A 14,870-nucleotide genomic window follows, 5' to 3' on the forward strand; every position below is an offset into this window, starting at 1 on the left:
AAGTTATTCATTATTCAGAGTGATAAAAGACTCAAAAGCAGCACAGAAAGTTGCATGGATATTAAAATCTTAACCTCTTTAAAGCCCAGTTTTCCTAAATAATCAAAACTTAATAAAGACAATGCAGGTATTATCTTCATATAATGTAAAATATATATATATATATTTTAAGGCCAATTACCAAAAAGGTAAAGAAAAATCTCCTGTAGTGTGATTTCTCCTCCTTAGGTGAAGCCCATTTAGATAACCCGGAACTCAAATTAATCAGACACATGAAGGGTATATCCCAGATTATGACTGTATGCTATTTATAGAGGAATGTAAACAAGAAAACTAGTACCTTGACCAGGAGAATTCTTGGCTCTTAGTAATAGCATGACAAGTTTCCTGGTTTCATGGAACAATTCAGACACATCAAGAAAAGCCAAGAGTATGGAATCAAATTATATTGGAGGAAAACATTGCTTTTCTAGACCTCCAAAATAAAATGTCAGCATCAGGTCATAACAACAGAGTTAAAACTGAAGAAAATGTTACAGCAGTTGGCCAGGCCCAGTGTTTCCCACCTGTAATCCTGGAATTCTGGAACACTGAGGTCAGAGGATCACTTGAGGCCAGGAGTTCAAGACCAGCTCTGGCAACATAGTAAGACCTTGTCTCCACACACACACACAAGTTACAGCAGTTAACAAAAAGGTTGAAGGAGAGAGTTATCACCAGAGCCAAGCAAAATGATACACCTTTTCAAGGGAAGAAAGAGCAGAAGGCAATGATGTATGTCCTACAAATCATATGTGGTGAGGTACAGCAAAAGTTGAACTTCTAACATACAAGTCTGAGAAGTTTCAAAAAGGAAAATTTTACCTCAAGAAATGAAGTTACCATTCTGAATAAAAAACACAGCATTTTCTAACCTGAAACTAGATAAACTAACTAGATATCTGGATGAAATAGAAACTGTCTGTAGTTTAGAAGATGGCTATTAAATAAATGGGTTTCAGAATTAAAAATCAAAACCTCTTGCAATTCTACTAAGAGCAAATCAATACTTTAAGAAAATCTTGTTTTTACACAGAGAACCACATTTTAACATTTTGGATTAATGCATTTTTAAGGTCCAATTTCAATCTTTAGAAATACTTTTAAATTTCCTTCTAATTATAGCCAATTTGATCATACAAACAATTCCTTCTATAAATTATTTTTGATGAAACTTACTGCAACCTACTCAGACCACTGATGACATACTTGGGCTTTCTGCATTTTCCTATACTTCCTCTATCTTAAATAATGAATTACTTTACCGTAGGACAAAATTTACCATGCAAGATTCTTTCTTATTTAAAATTATTCTCTTTTCTTTTTCATGTTTTTTACCAAAAACACATTTTCATGTTTATAACTTTTCTTTACATTTCTCTCTCCTACTTTCTGGTTCCAATTTATTTTATTTCTATTTCCTTCATAAATCCATATTTTAAAACAATCTTCAAATAACCTCTGAATTAGACAAAATTATTCTTTCTTTCTCAACAAAGAGCATATTTGCATACTGTTCTTATAATTTTTTTCATCAAAAACACATCTGACTTTTTTGGCATATTTTAAATACAAAGTTGAATATATTAATGTGAATTTTTAACTCTTAGCAACCTTAAATTTTTAGCAAGAGCCTGGGAAGCAAGAAATCTTGATTTGTCTGTTACATATCAGTATTTTAGAGATCAGAACTATTTTATAAGTTTTAGAAATATGTTTCCCCATAACATATTTTTTAAACTGTTATTTTAAGTTCAGGGGTACATGTGCAGGATATGCAGGTTTGTTACATAGGTAAACATGTGTCATGGGGGTTTGTTGTACAGACTGTTTCATCACCCAGGTATTAAGCCTAGTATCCATTAGTTATTCTTCCTGATCCTCTCCCTCCTCCCACCTTCCACCCTCTGAGAAGCCCCAGTGTGTGTTATTCCCCTCTATGTGTCCATGTGTTCTCATAATTTAGCCCCCACTTATAAGTGAGAACATGTGGTATTTGGTTTTCTGTTCCTGCATTAGTTTGCTAAGGATAATGGCCTCCAGCTCCACCCATGTCCCTGCAGAGGACATGATCTCATTCTTTTTATGGCTGCATAGTATTCCATTGTGTGTATTTACCAACTTTTCTTTATCCAGTCTATCACTGATGGGCACTTAGGTTAATTCCATGCCTTTGCTATTGTGAATAGTGCTGTAATGAACATACATATGCATGTGTCTTTATAATAGAATGATTTGTATTCCTTTGAGTGTACCCAGTAATGGGATTTCTGGGTCAAATAGTATTTCTGTCTTTAGGTCTTTGAGGAATGGCCACACTGCCTTCTACAATGGTTGAACTAATTTACACTCCCACCAACAGTATAAAAGCATTCCTTTTTCTCTACAACCTCACCAGCATCTGCTATTTTTTGACTTTTTAGTAATAACCATTCTGACTGGTATGAGATGGTATCTCATTGTGGTGTTGATTTGCATTTCTCTAATGGTCAGTGATGTTGATTTGTTTCTTTTCTTACTTTCTTTCTTCTTCTTTTTTTTTTTTTTAAGATGGAATTTCACTCTTGTTGCCCAGGCTGGAGTGCAGTGGTGTGATCTCAGCTCACTGCAACCTCTGCCTGCCAGGTTCAAGCGATTCACCTGCCTTAGCCTCCCTTGTAGCTGAGATTACAGGCACACACCACCATACCCAGCTATTTTTTGTATTTTTAATAGAAACAGAGTTTCACTACGTTGACCAGGCTGGTCTCAAACTCCTTACCTCAAGGGATCTGCCTGCCTCACCCTCCCAAAGTGCTGGGATTACAGGTATGAGCCACCAAGCCTGGACGATCATGATTTTTTTTTTATATGATTGTTGGCCTGATGTATATCTTCTTTTGATAAGTGTCTGCTCATGTCTTCTGCACACTTTTTAATGGGGCTGTTTGTTTTTTCTTGTAAGTTCTCGATTAAGTTCCTTATAGATGCTGGATATTAGACCTTTCTTGGATACATAGTTTGCAGTTTTTTTCACATTCCATAGGTTGTCTGTTTACTCTATTGATAGTTTCTTTTGCTGTGCAGAGCTTTTTAGTTTAATTAGATCCCATTTGTCAATTTTTACTTTTGTTGCAATTGCTTTTGGCATCTTCATCATGAAATCTTTGCCCATGCCAATGTCCTGAATGATATTACCTCATTTTTCTTCTAGGATTTTTATAGTTTTGGGTTTTACATTTAAGTCTTTAATCCATCTTAATTTTTGTATGTGATGTGAGGAAGGGGTCCAGTTTCAATCTTCCACATATGGCTACCCAGTTAGTTACCCCAGCATCATTTATTAAATGGGCACCCCCCCATTGCTTGTTTTTGTCAGGTTTGTTGAAGATCAGATAGTTGTAGGTGTGTGGTCTTATTTCTGGGTTCTCTATTCTGTTCCATTGGTCCATGTGTCTGTTTTTGTACCAGTATCATGCTGTTTTAGTCACTGTAGCCTTGTAGTATAGTTTGAAGTTGGGTAGTGTGATGCCTCCAACTTTGTTCTTTTTGCCTAGGATTGCCTTGGTTATTTGGGCTCTTTTTTGGTTTCATATGAATTTTAAAATAGTTTTTTTCTAGTTCTGTGAAGAATGTCAATGGCAGTTTAATGGGAATAACATTGAATCTATAAGCTACTTTAGGCAGTATGGCCATTTTGATGACATTGATTCTTCCTACCCATGAGCATAGAATGTTTTTTCATTTGTTGTGTCATCTCTGATTTTTTGAGCAGTGGTTTGTAGTTCTCCTTGTAGAGATCCTTCACTTCCCTTGTTAGCTGTGTTCCTAAGTATTTTATTCTTTTTGTCACAATTGTGAATGGAATTGTCTTCCTGATTCGGCTCTCAGATTGACTGTTGTTGGTATATAGGATTGCTAGCAATTTTTGCACATTGATTTTGTATCCTGAGACTTCGTTGAAGTTGATTATAAGCTTAAGAGGGTTTTGGGCTGAGACGATGGGGTTTTCTAGATGTAGGATCATGTCATCTACAAACAGGGATAGTTTGACTTTCTTTATTCCTATTTGAATGCCTTTTATTTCTTTCTCTTGCCTGATTGCCCTGGCCAGAACTTCCAATACTATGTTGAACAGCAGTGGTGAGAGAGGACATCCTTGTCTTGTGCCAGTTTTAAAAGGGAATGCTTCCAGTATTCCCCATTCAGTATGATATTGGCTGTGGGTTTGTCATATATGGCTCTTACTATTTTGGGGTATGTTCCTTCAATACCAGGGATATTGAATTTTATTGAAAGCTTTTTCTGCATCTATTGAGATAATCATGTGGTTTTTGTCGTTAGTTCTGTTTGTGTGATGAATCACACTTATTGATTTGCATATGTTAAACCAACCTTATATCCTGGGGATGAAGCCTACTTTATCATGGTAGATAAGACTTTTGATGTGCTGCTGGATTCAGTTTGTCAGTATTTTGTTGAGGATTTTTGCATTGATGTTTACCAAGGATACTGGCATGAAGTTTCCTTTTTTTTTTTTTTTATTTCTGCCAGGTTTTGGTATCAGGATGATGCTGGTCTCATAGAATGAGTTAGAGATGAGTCCCTCCTTTTTAATTTTTTGGAATAGTTTCAGTATAGTACCAGCTCTTCTTTGTACCTCTGGTAGAAGTTAGCTGTGAATCCATCTGCTCCTGAACTTTTTTTGGTTCAAAGGCTAATTACTGCCTCAATTTCAGAACTCATTATTGGTGTATTCAGAGATTCAATTTCTTCCTGGTTGAGTCTTGGGAGGGTGTATATGTCTAGGAATTTATCCGTTTCTTCCAGATTTTCTAGTTTATGTGCATAGAGGTGTTTATAATATTCTCTGATGGTTGTTTGTATTTCTGTGGGGTCAGTGGTAATATTCCCCTTATCATTTCTGATTGTGCATAATATAATTTTTATTGTATATTAATAGACTCACATACTTTAGTCTTTCTATAAAACTTAAGAAGCCTAGAACAAGCTTATATTTATGTTCGGCAATGTGTTTCAGTTAAAATTTTTTTTTATTTGGAAATGGCCCAGGCATAGATACCAGAGTATCTATTATTTAATTTAACATAACATAACTTTAAGGTTTCCAATTACAGAAAAAGTTTATTTAAAAGAAAAGTAAAAGGCCGGGCGCGGTGGCTCAAGCCTGTAATCCCAGCACTTTGGGAGGCCGAGACGGGCGGATCACGAGGTCAGGAGATCGAGACCATCCTGGCTGACACGGTGAAACCCCGTCTCTACTAAAAAATACAAAAAACTAGCCGGGCTCGGTGGCGGGCGCCTGTAGTCCCAGCTACTCGGGAGGCTGAGGCAGGAGAATGGCGTGAACCCGGGAGGCGGAGCTTGCAGTGAGCTGAGATCCGGCCACTGCACTCCAGCCTGGGCGACAGAGCAAGACTCCGTCTCAAAAAAAAAAAAAAAAAAAAAAAAAAAAAAAAAAAAAAAAAAAAAAAGAAAAGTAAAAAAGAAGAAAACCATAAAAGGTTCATTTATAAGCATTTATTTGATTTACATTTACTTGATTTTTTAAAAAGTTTACCTAGACTACTTGTGAGAACTGAAAAGTAGACAAAGCCCATCACCATTTCAAGTTATTTCCCTATTAATCATTTTAATAGCCTGTGTTAGGTATTTCAGTAAAAACCTTAAAGTTAAATATGTGGATATTTTGCTGGTAAATATTCAGCAAAATGTATCAGAATATTCATCTGTTTTCATTAAACTGACAATATTAAAGTCTTATTTGTCAAAAAATTACACAAACAGATAATTCTGTTTTAGGCTAGATTTATAGTTTCGTAACCATTGTGTCAAACCCAGATTCCTTAAAATATCTAGAAGAGACAATATAAAACTGACCAGTAAACTTAAGCAAAAATGCATACTGACAATTTTGAAGACATTTTTATTTTTATTTTATCAGTAACTTAAAAACCAGTTTATTTACTAAAGATCTACTTTAGTCATGTGAACTAAAAGGTATCTGGGTTAATGGCTATATACATATTATATTTTATATGAGTACTCATTTGTTCTTAGAGGATTTCTGGCCAACGACATCAGATTTTACTATGTAAGTACAGAATACAACATTATAAATGTACATATCCATAACACATCTAAACATATACACGCTCAAATAAAAATCTTATAGCTTTCATTTTAGTATTTTAGTCATGAGATAGTATGACCACTCACTGTTTTGTTGTTTGTTTTTTTGTTTTGTTTTTTTAATTAATTAATTTATTTTTTTTGAAATAGAGTCTCGCTCTGTTGCCCAGGCTGGAGTGCAGTGCACAATGTCGGCTCACTGCAACCTCCGTCTCCCGGGTTCAAGTGATTCTCCTGCCTCAGCCTCTGGAGTAGCTGGGATTACAGACGCACACCACCACGCCCAGCTAAGTTTTGTATTTTTAGTAGAGCTGGGGTTTCACCATATTGGCAAGCTGGTCTCAAACTCCTGACCTCAGGTGATCCACCCAGCTCGGCCTCCCAAAGTGCTGGGATTACAGGTGTGAGCCACTGTGCCTGGCCAACTCACTGATGTATAAAAGAAAGTTAGATCCAAATTATATTTCTAACAAAATTGAGATTTGTTCACATTACTAAACTTTATTTGCCCTGATAGGTAATCGAATGAAGGCTGAAGATCGAAATTTTGGGTAAAACAGTTTCCAGGTCAGTTTGATTGTGAAAAACTTCCTTCATCTTACTTTTTTTAGCTTCAAGTGAGTTCAAGGTAAAATTTCAATATTTACATTTTATCTAGGATTGGCTGAATTGTATAAGAAAAATAAAATCTCCAGGTAACCTCGAACGAGTAACAAATCTATTTGCTGATCTGGTTTACTTCATTAACAAATGTGGACAGGGAAGAATTTAAGCAGTTTATTTTTCTCTTTTTCTCAGCTTTTTCCTTTTGGCCTCGGTGTAGCCAAAAAGTAAAATTTTTATGCTGGACAGATATACCTTATGTTACTGCTCTGAGCTCAAGATTTTGACTTGTTTGATCTGAGAGCCTAATTTTTAGAAATATTTATCCATTTTTTTTTTACTTTAGATTATTAATTTGTCAGTTAAGTATTTTATCATTGCACACAATTGTTAGGCAAACCTATTTTATATTTCTAAAATATATCAGGGTTGTTGGTTACCATGGAACTTATTGAAATTTGCAAAACCATTGATTTGAAAGTTCTTAAAGACTTTTAAAAATCTTTGCTTGAATGCCATAAGTGGTTTTATCTTAACACCAGTGGAAAAGTCAACAAATTCAAAGTAGGTAGAAAAAAATAGACAGAGAACATGTAAGACTCTCCATTTTAACTCTATAGTTGCAAGTTTTTTGAATAAAGACCGTTTGAACTCTGAATTTTCCTTGATGGAATTTGCCTATCAGTTTGAAAATGTACACAAGAACAGGCCATAATATGTAGCTGGCTGGAGTCCCAGAAAACCTGGCATGCCTTAATGTTTGTGAATCCTATTCTGTTTCTTATTAATCTTTCAAGAGCGAGGAAAATCCAAAAATCGTGTCAGAGAACATCAGGAATTTAGACCAGTGTTTTAGATGATGATGATTGCCCTGTGGCTTTTAATTAGTTGTCCTGCACCCACCATCCAGAGTGTTTATTTTTACTCTCAGAAGATTTTCAGAAACAAGTAAGGGGAAAAGTCAAACAAAAGCAAAAAAAAAAAAAAAAACCCAGATAAGAATGTTCACAAACATTTTAACCTAGGTGTACAGATCACACAAAATATTAAACTGGGTATGCAAGCTAGACCAAAAGCAAATTCACCAGAAGATATGCCTCAGAGACAGAATGTAAATTCTGTGGAAACCAAGAGTACTCAATCTGGAAAAAAACATTTGTCTTTATACCAGAAAGGACATATCAGAAAAGACAAAAAGTCTTTTTTCATCCCAATAATGATGTATGGTTTTTTTTTTTTTTTTAAGGTGGCCTTATCTAAACCAGATTCCAAATAATATTTAAAAAGCCTCTACCAAAAGAAGAGAGACTCAACCTGAGAGAAAACTCACCAGGGCAGAAAAGGTGAGCAATGGAAGCAGAGAACTCAAAGGGCTGAAGTGAGTACCACACACTGGTTCCAAGAATCACTGATTCTTCCCAAGCGTGATCTTTTTCAGATCCCACTTTTGACACCGTATATGTCACCCTAAATAACAAATAGAAAGAGGCTCTCTAAAAGAAAAGACACTTACTTGGGGATAGAGCATTGCAATGGGACTATGCATGCCATAGTAAACTATGTGTGTATTCAGGGAGGTAAAGAAAGATAAAGGTTTTTAAAGGAAAAGATTAGGACTACATAGTTGTTTTTAAATAATTTTCCTTGGTTACAAAGATCAATAACAAGGTGATACAATCCAAGGTTGTATAGACAATTGTTGGGTAGATGACCTTGTAGAAGTGTTTTTTGTATAAGGTGGTAATGACCTTTGTGTAAGGCTGTGGTTTTTGTAGAATCTTTTCGTTATCAAGCATAGGAGTGTGAGAACCTTCTCTTTATGGCCTTTCCCAGCTCTATTTATCAGAATTCTCTTACCATTAGTGACTCTGTTTTAATTCTGACAATTTGCATACATGAAAAATTTCTCTGTAGCATGTGATGATGTTTGATAGCATTTCACCCGCAGTAGAACTTCTTCCGAAATTGGAGTCAATCCTCTCAAATCCTGCTGCTGCCTTGTCAAATAAGTTTATGTAGTAGTCTAAATCCTTTGTTGTCATTTCAGCAATGTTCATAGTATCTTCACCAGGAGTAGATTCCACCTCCAGAAACTACTTTACTTGTTCATCCATAAGCAGCAACTCCTCCTCAAGACTGCAGCAACTCTGTCACATCTTCAGGCTCCATTTTTAATTCTAGTTTTCTTGTTATGCACGTGACATCTGCAATTATCTCCTCCATTAAAATATTGAACCCCTCAAAGTCATCCACAAGGATTGAAATCAATTTCTTCCAGACTCTCATTAATGTTGATATTTCGACCTCCTCCCATGAATCACAAATGTTCTTAATGGCATCTAGAATGGCAAATCCTTTTCAGAAAGTTTTCAATTTACTTCACCCAGATTTGTCAGAGAAATCACTATCTTTGGCAGCTATGGCCTTAAAAATGTATTTTTTGGCTGGGTGTGATGGCTTATGCCTATAATCCCAGCACTTTGGCAGGAGAATGGCTTGAACCTGGGAGGCAGAGGTTGCAGTGAGCCAAGATCACACCACTGCACTCCAGCCTGGACAACAGAGTGGGACTCTGTCTCAAAAATAAATAAATAAATAAGTAATTCTTAAATAATAAGACTTGAAAGTTGAAATTACTTCTTGATCCATGGGCTGAAGAATGGATATTATGTTAGCAATCATGAAAACAATATTAATCTCCTTGTACCTCTCCATCAGAGCTCTTGGGTGACTAGGTGCATTGTCAATAAACAGTAATATTTGAAATAAATCTTTTTTTTCCTAAGCAGTAGGTCTCAACAGTGGGCTTAAAATAGTCAGTGAACAAAGTTGCAAACAGATGTGCTGTCATCCAGGCTTTCTTGTTCCAGTTATGGAGCACAGGAAAAGCAGATTTAGCATAATTCTTAAGGGACCTAGTGTATTATTCTGTTTTCATGCTGCTGATAAGACATACCTGAGACTGGGTGATTTATAAAGAAAAAGAGGTTAATGGACTCAAAGTTCCACATGGCTGGGGAGGTCCTCACAATCATGGTAGAAGGTGAAAGGCACATCTCACATGGTGGCAGACAAGAGAGAAAAGAGCTAAATTAAAGGGGAAACCTCTTAAAAAAACCATCAGATCTCGTGAGACTTATTCACTACCACGAGAACAGTATGGGGAAAACCACCCCCATGATTCAAATATCTGCCACTGGGTCCCTCCCACAACATGTGGGAATTATGGGAGCTACAGTTTGAGATGAGATTTGGGTGGGGATACAGCCAAACCATATCACCTAGGATTTTCAGAACAGTAAATGAGCATGGGCTGCATTAGCCACTAACAAGATAATCATCCTGTTCTCTGAAGCTTTGAAGGCAGGCATTAACTTTTTTCTCTATGAGAGTCCTAGATGACATCTTCTAATGTAAGGCTTTTTTTGCCTACATTGAAAATCTGTTTTTTACTGTAGCCACCTTCATCAATGATGTTAGCCAGATCCTCTGGATAGCTTGCTTCAGCTTTTACATCAGCACTTGATGCTTCACTTTGCAGTTTTATGTTATGAAGATGGCTTTTTCCTTAAACCTTCTTTCCTTGAACCAACATTGGCTAGCTTCAAACTTTTCTTCTGTAGCTTCTTCACTTCTCTCAGTCTTTATAGACTTGAAAAGCATTAGAGCCTTGTTCTGGATTAGGCTTTGGCTCAAGGGAATGTGGTGGCTGGTCTGACCTTTTATCTAGACCACTAAAACTGTTTTATATCAGCAACCGGCTGTTTTACTTTCTTATCATTTGTGTGTTCACCAGAGTAGCACTTTTAATTTCCTTCAAGAACTTCTCCTTTGCATTTACAACTTAGCTAACTGCTTTATGCAAGAAGCCCAGCTTTCAGCCTATCTTGGCTTTCGACATGTTTTCCTTACTCAGTTTAATCATATCAAGCTTTTAATTTAAGAGACAGACATGGTTCACGCCTGTAATCCTAGCACTTTGGGAGACTGAGGCAGGTGGCTCATGAGGTCAGGAGAGCGAGACCATCCTGGCTAACAAGGTGAAACCCCGTCTCTACTAAAAATACAAAAATTAGCTGAGTGTGGTGGCCTATGCCTGTAGTCCCAGCTACTTGGGAGGCTCAGGCAGGAGAATCGCTTGACCCTGGGAGGCAGAGGTTGCAGTGAGCCAAGATCGTGCCACTGCACTCCAGCCTGGACGACAGAGTGAGACTCCATCTCAAAAAAAAAAAAAAAAAAAAAAAACAGAGACAGACATTTGGCTCTTCCTTTCACTTGAACACTTAGTGGCCATTGTAGGGTTATTAATTGTCCTAATTTATGTATTGTTGTGTCTCAGGGACTGGGAAGGCCTGAGGAGAGGGAGAGAGATGGGGACATGGCTGGTAGGTGGAGCAGTCAGCACACATAACATTTATTAATTAGATTTGCTATCTTATATGGCCATGGTTCATGGTACCCCAAACAACTACAATGGCAACATCAAAGATCACTGATCCCAGATCACCATTAGAGATATAATAAAATGTTTGAAAGATCTTGAGCATTACCAGAATGTGACACAGAGACACGAAGCGAGCACATGCTGTTGGAAAAATGGCTCCAACAGACTTGCTTGATACGGCTTGCCAAAAACCTTCAATTTGTAAAAAAAAAAATCAGTATCTGCAAAGTGCAGTACAGTGAATTGCAATCAAATGATGTATGCCTGTATCTAAAATGTCTAGTTTTCAACAAAAAAAATTATGAGACCTGCAAAGAAACAGAAAAATGTGACCCACATAAACTGCCTTTGACAGAGCCCAAATGTTGGACTTAGCAGACAAAGACTTCAAAGCAGCCATTATAAATATGTTAAGGAGAAATAGGAACACTTTTACACTGTTGGTGGGATTGTAAACTAGTTCAACCATTATGGAAAACAGTATGGCGATTCCTCAAGGATCTAGAACTAGATGTACCATATGACCCAGCCATCCCATTACTGGGTATATACCCAAAGGATTATAAATCATGCTGCTATAAAGACACATGCACACGTATGTTTATTGCGGCACTATTCACAATAGCAAAGACTTGGAATCAACCCAAATGTCCATCAGTGACAGACTGGATTAAGAAAATGTGGCACATATACACCATGGAATACTATGCAGCCATAAAAAACGATGAGTTTGTGTCCTTTGTAGGGACATGGATGCAGCTGGAATCCATCATTCTTAGCAAACTATCACAAGAACAGAAAACCAAACACCGCATGTTCTCACTCATAGGTGGGAACTGAACAATGAGATCACTTGGACTCAGGAAGGGGAACATCACACACCGGGGCCTATCATGGGGAGGGGGGAGGGGGGAGGGGGGAGGGATTGCTTTGGGAGTTATACCTGATGTAAATGACGAGTTGATAGGTGCAGCACACCAACATGGCACGGGTGTACATATGTAACAAACCTGCACGTTATGCACATGTACCCTACAACTTACAGTATAATAATAATAAATAAATTTAAAAAAAATAAAAAATAAAATAAATATGTTAAAAAAAACTAAGGAATACCATGATTAAATAATTAAAGGAAGATATGATGATAGTGTTTCATTATGAAGCATAAAATATCAATAGAGAGAAATTACAAAATATAACCAAGTGTAAATTCTGTAGTTGAAAAGTACCATAACCAAAATAAAAAATTCACTAGCGGAATACAGCAGTAAGTTTGAGCCGGCAAAACAAAAATTTGCAAACTTGAAGATAAATCAATAGAAATTATGCCATCTGAAGAACAGAGAGAAAAAAATGAAGAAAAACAAATAGCATCTCGGAGGAGTGTAGAGTATCAGTAAGTGCATTAGTATACACGTGATGGGAGTTTCATAAAGACATCAGAGAGACAAAGGATCAGAAAAAATATTCCAAACAATAAGGTCTGAAAATTCCCCAAATTTGATGAAAAGAGCATTAATTTACATATTCAGGCAGCTCAAGCAGGATAAAAGAAAAGAGATCAATATCCAAATATATCTAGTTAAAATGTTAAAAGATAAAGGCAAAAAAAAATATTGAAAGCAGCAAGAGTATGTGTAAGGGAAGCAAAATAAGATTAATAGCTGATTTCTCATCAGAAATAATGGAGGCCATGGTTGGGCACGGTGCCTCATGCCTGTAATCCCAGCACTTTGGAAGGCTGAGGAGGGCCGATCGCTTGAGGTCAGGAGTTCAAGACCAGCATGACCAACCTGGTAAAACTCCACCTCTACTAAAAATACAAAAATTACCTGAGCATGGTGTCACATGCCTGTAGTCCCAGCTACTCGGGAGGCTGAGGCATGAGAATCACTTGAACCCGGGAGGCAGATGTTGCAGTGAGCCGAGATCGTGCCACTGCACTCCAGCTTGGTTGATAGAGTGAGACTCTGTCTTGGAAGAAAAAGAAATAATGGATTCCAGAAGTAGTAGGATGGCATATTTAAAATATTGAAAGAAAGAAAGAAACACTATCAACCAAGAATCATATATCTAGAAAAAGCATCTTACAAAAATTAAGGTAAGCAAAAACCAAGAGAATGTATTGCTAGCAGACCTGATTTATAAGAAATATCAAAGGAAGTTATTCAGGTTGAAAACAACACCAAGCAGTAATTTGTATTCACAGAAAAATACCAAAGAGCACCAATAAAGATATTTCTTCTCCTAAGTGATTTAAAGCAATTGTATAAAACACTATGTATAATTGTATTGTTGGGTCTATTATGTATAGAAATGTAATATACTTGTCAAAAATAGCATTAAGGAAGTATGTGGGAGCAAAGCTGTATCACTGTAAGGACTTACTGAATGACCCAATCATTAGAACCTTGTTAAAAAATGTAGAGACTAGAGCGGCCTTGTTTTATTCTTGATTTTATGGGGAATATGAAAATACTTAAAAGGAAAAACAAACAAACATGACTGTGGAGTCAGAAAGTTTGGATTGAGTCCTTTCTTCGAGCAACTTTTAGCAGTTTGAATTTAGACTGCTAGCTTCTTTGAGTCTATTTCTGAATTTATCAAATGCAGTTAGTGGTATACTATCTGATCTAACTGCTTTGTCCTATGTGTCCTTCAGAAGTATTCTCGAATGTGGTGATGTATTGACAAAGCTAGTGGATTCACCAGTATGGGGAATGCACCTATTTTTATTCTACACTTCAGCCTGCCAGTTCAAATCCTTCCCAGTTCTGCTCCAAAGCAGCCCCTCTCCCACCACTCAAAGGCCATCCAATTCCCATTCTCACAGTTCCTCAAGGCAGAAAGGATCCTTCAACTCCATGGCCCTTCATCAGTATATATATATTTATCGGAGATGGGGTCTCACTATGTTGCCCCGGCTGGTCTAGAACTCCCGGGCTCCAGTGATTCTCCTGCCTCGGCTTCCCAAAGTGCTGGATTATAGGCTTGAACCACCACGCCAGCCCATCAGCACATCTTTAATTGCACTTTTCACAGTCTTCCTGAAGTAATTAGTTTTCATGAATTATCTTTTTTTTTTTTTAGACTGGGTTTGCTGAAGGGAGCGAAGTCTTCCATTTCAGTCATGTCTTACTAGACCCTAAATACAGGTAAATTACTGAACGCATTCAATCAGCATCAAGCCTCCGGTAGTCCTACGGTAACTAGTATCCCTCCCCTCCCCATAAAATAATATTTTGTTTTAATAATGCTGGCTACAGCAGAGTCTGGTTTTCTTAAGAGTTCATGCAAATCACAGGCTCGTCCTTTCACTTTGAGACCCAGGGAGGGAGGGAGGGAGAATGCTGTCAAGTCTGCAAAAATATGGACAACCTCAGAAACCTATCAACAGAAAAATACTAACAGGGCCTTACTTTTAAGGCCTTGAAATTTTTAATTCTCCCTTCTTCTTTCTATGCGATTTTGGTTTCCAAAAGTCTACATTGAACAGGTATTGTTTTATTAGGGCGAAATTGCTGCTGCTGCTGCTGCTGCTGCTTACAAACAATAGGCTGCAAGCAAGCTGTGTTTCCATTTAAAAGCTCTTGTTTGCTGCCTCGACAAGCAAGGGGTACTGGATAGCACTTTTCGGTTAGATTCTAAT

General features: G+C 37.1%; 1 pseudogene; it reads right to left on the reverse strand.

Moving 5' to 3' along the window:
* Positions 1–14,870, reverse strand: part of LOC112627521 — a 37,277-nt pseudogene that overhangs the window by 22,170 nt on the left and 237 nt on the right.

Source organism: Theropithecus gelada, chromosome 7a (assembly GCF_003255815.1).
Source record: "Theropithecus gelada isolate Dixy chromosome 7a, Tgel_1.0, whole genome shotgun sequence".
Lineage (NCBI taxonomy): Eukaryota > Metazoa > Chordata > Mammalia > Primates > Cercopithecidae > Theropithecus > Theropithecus gelada.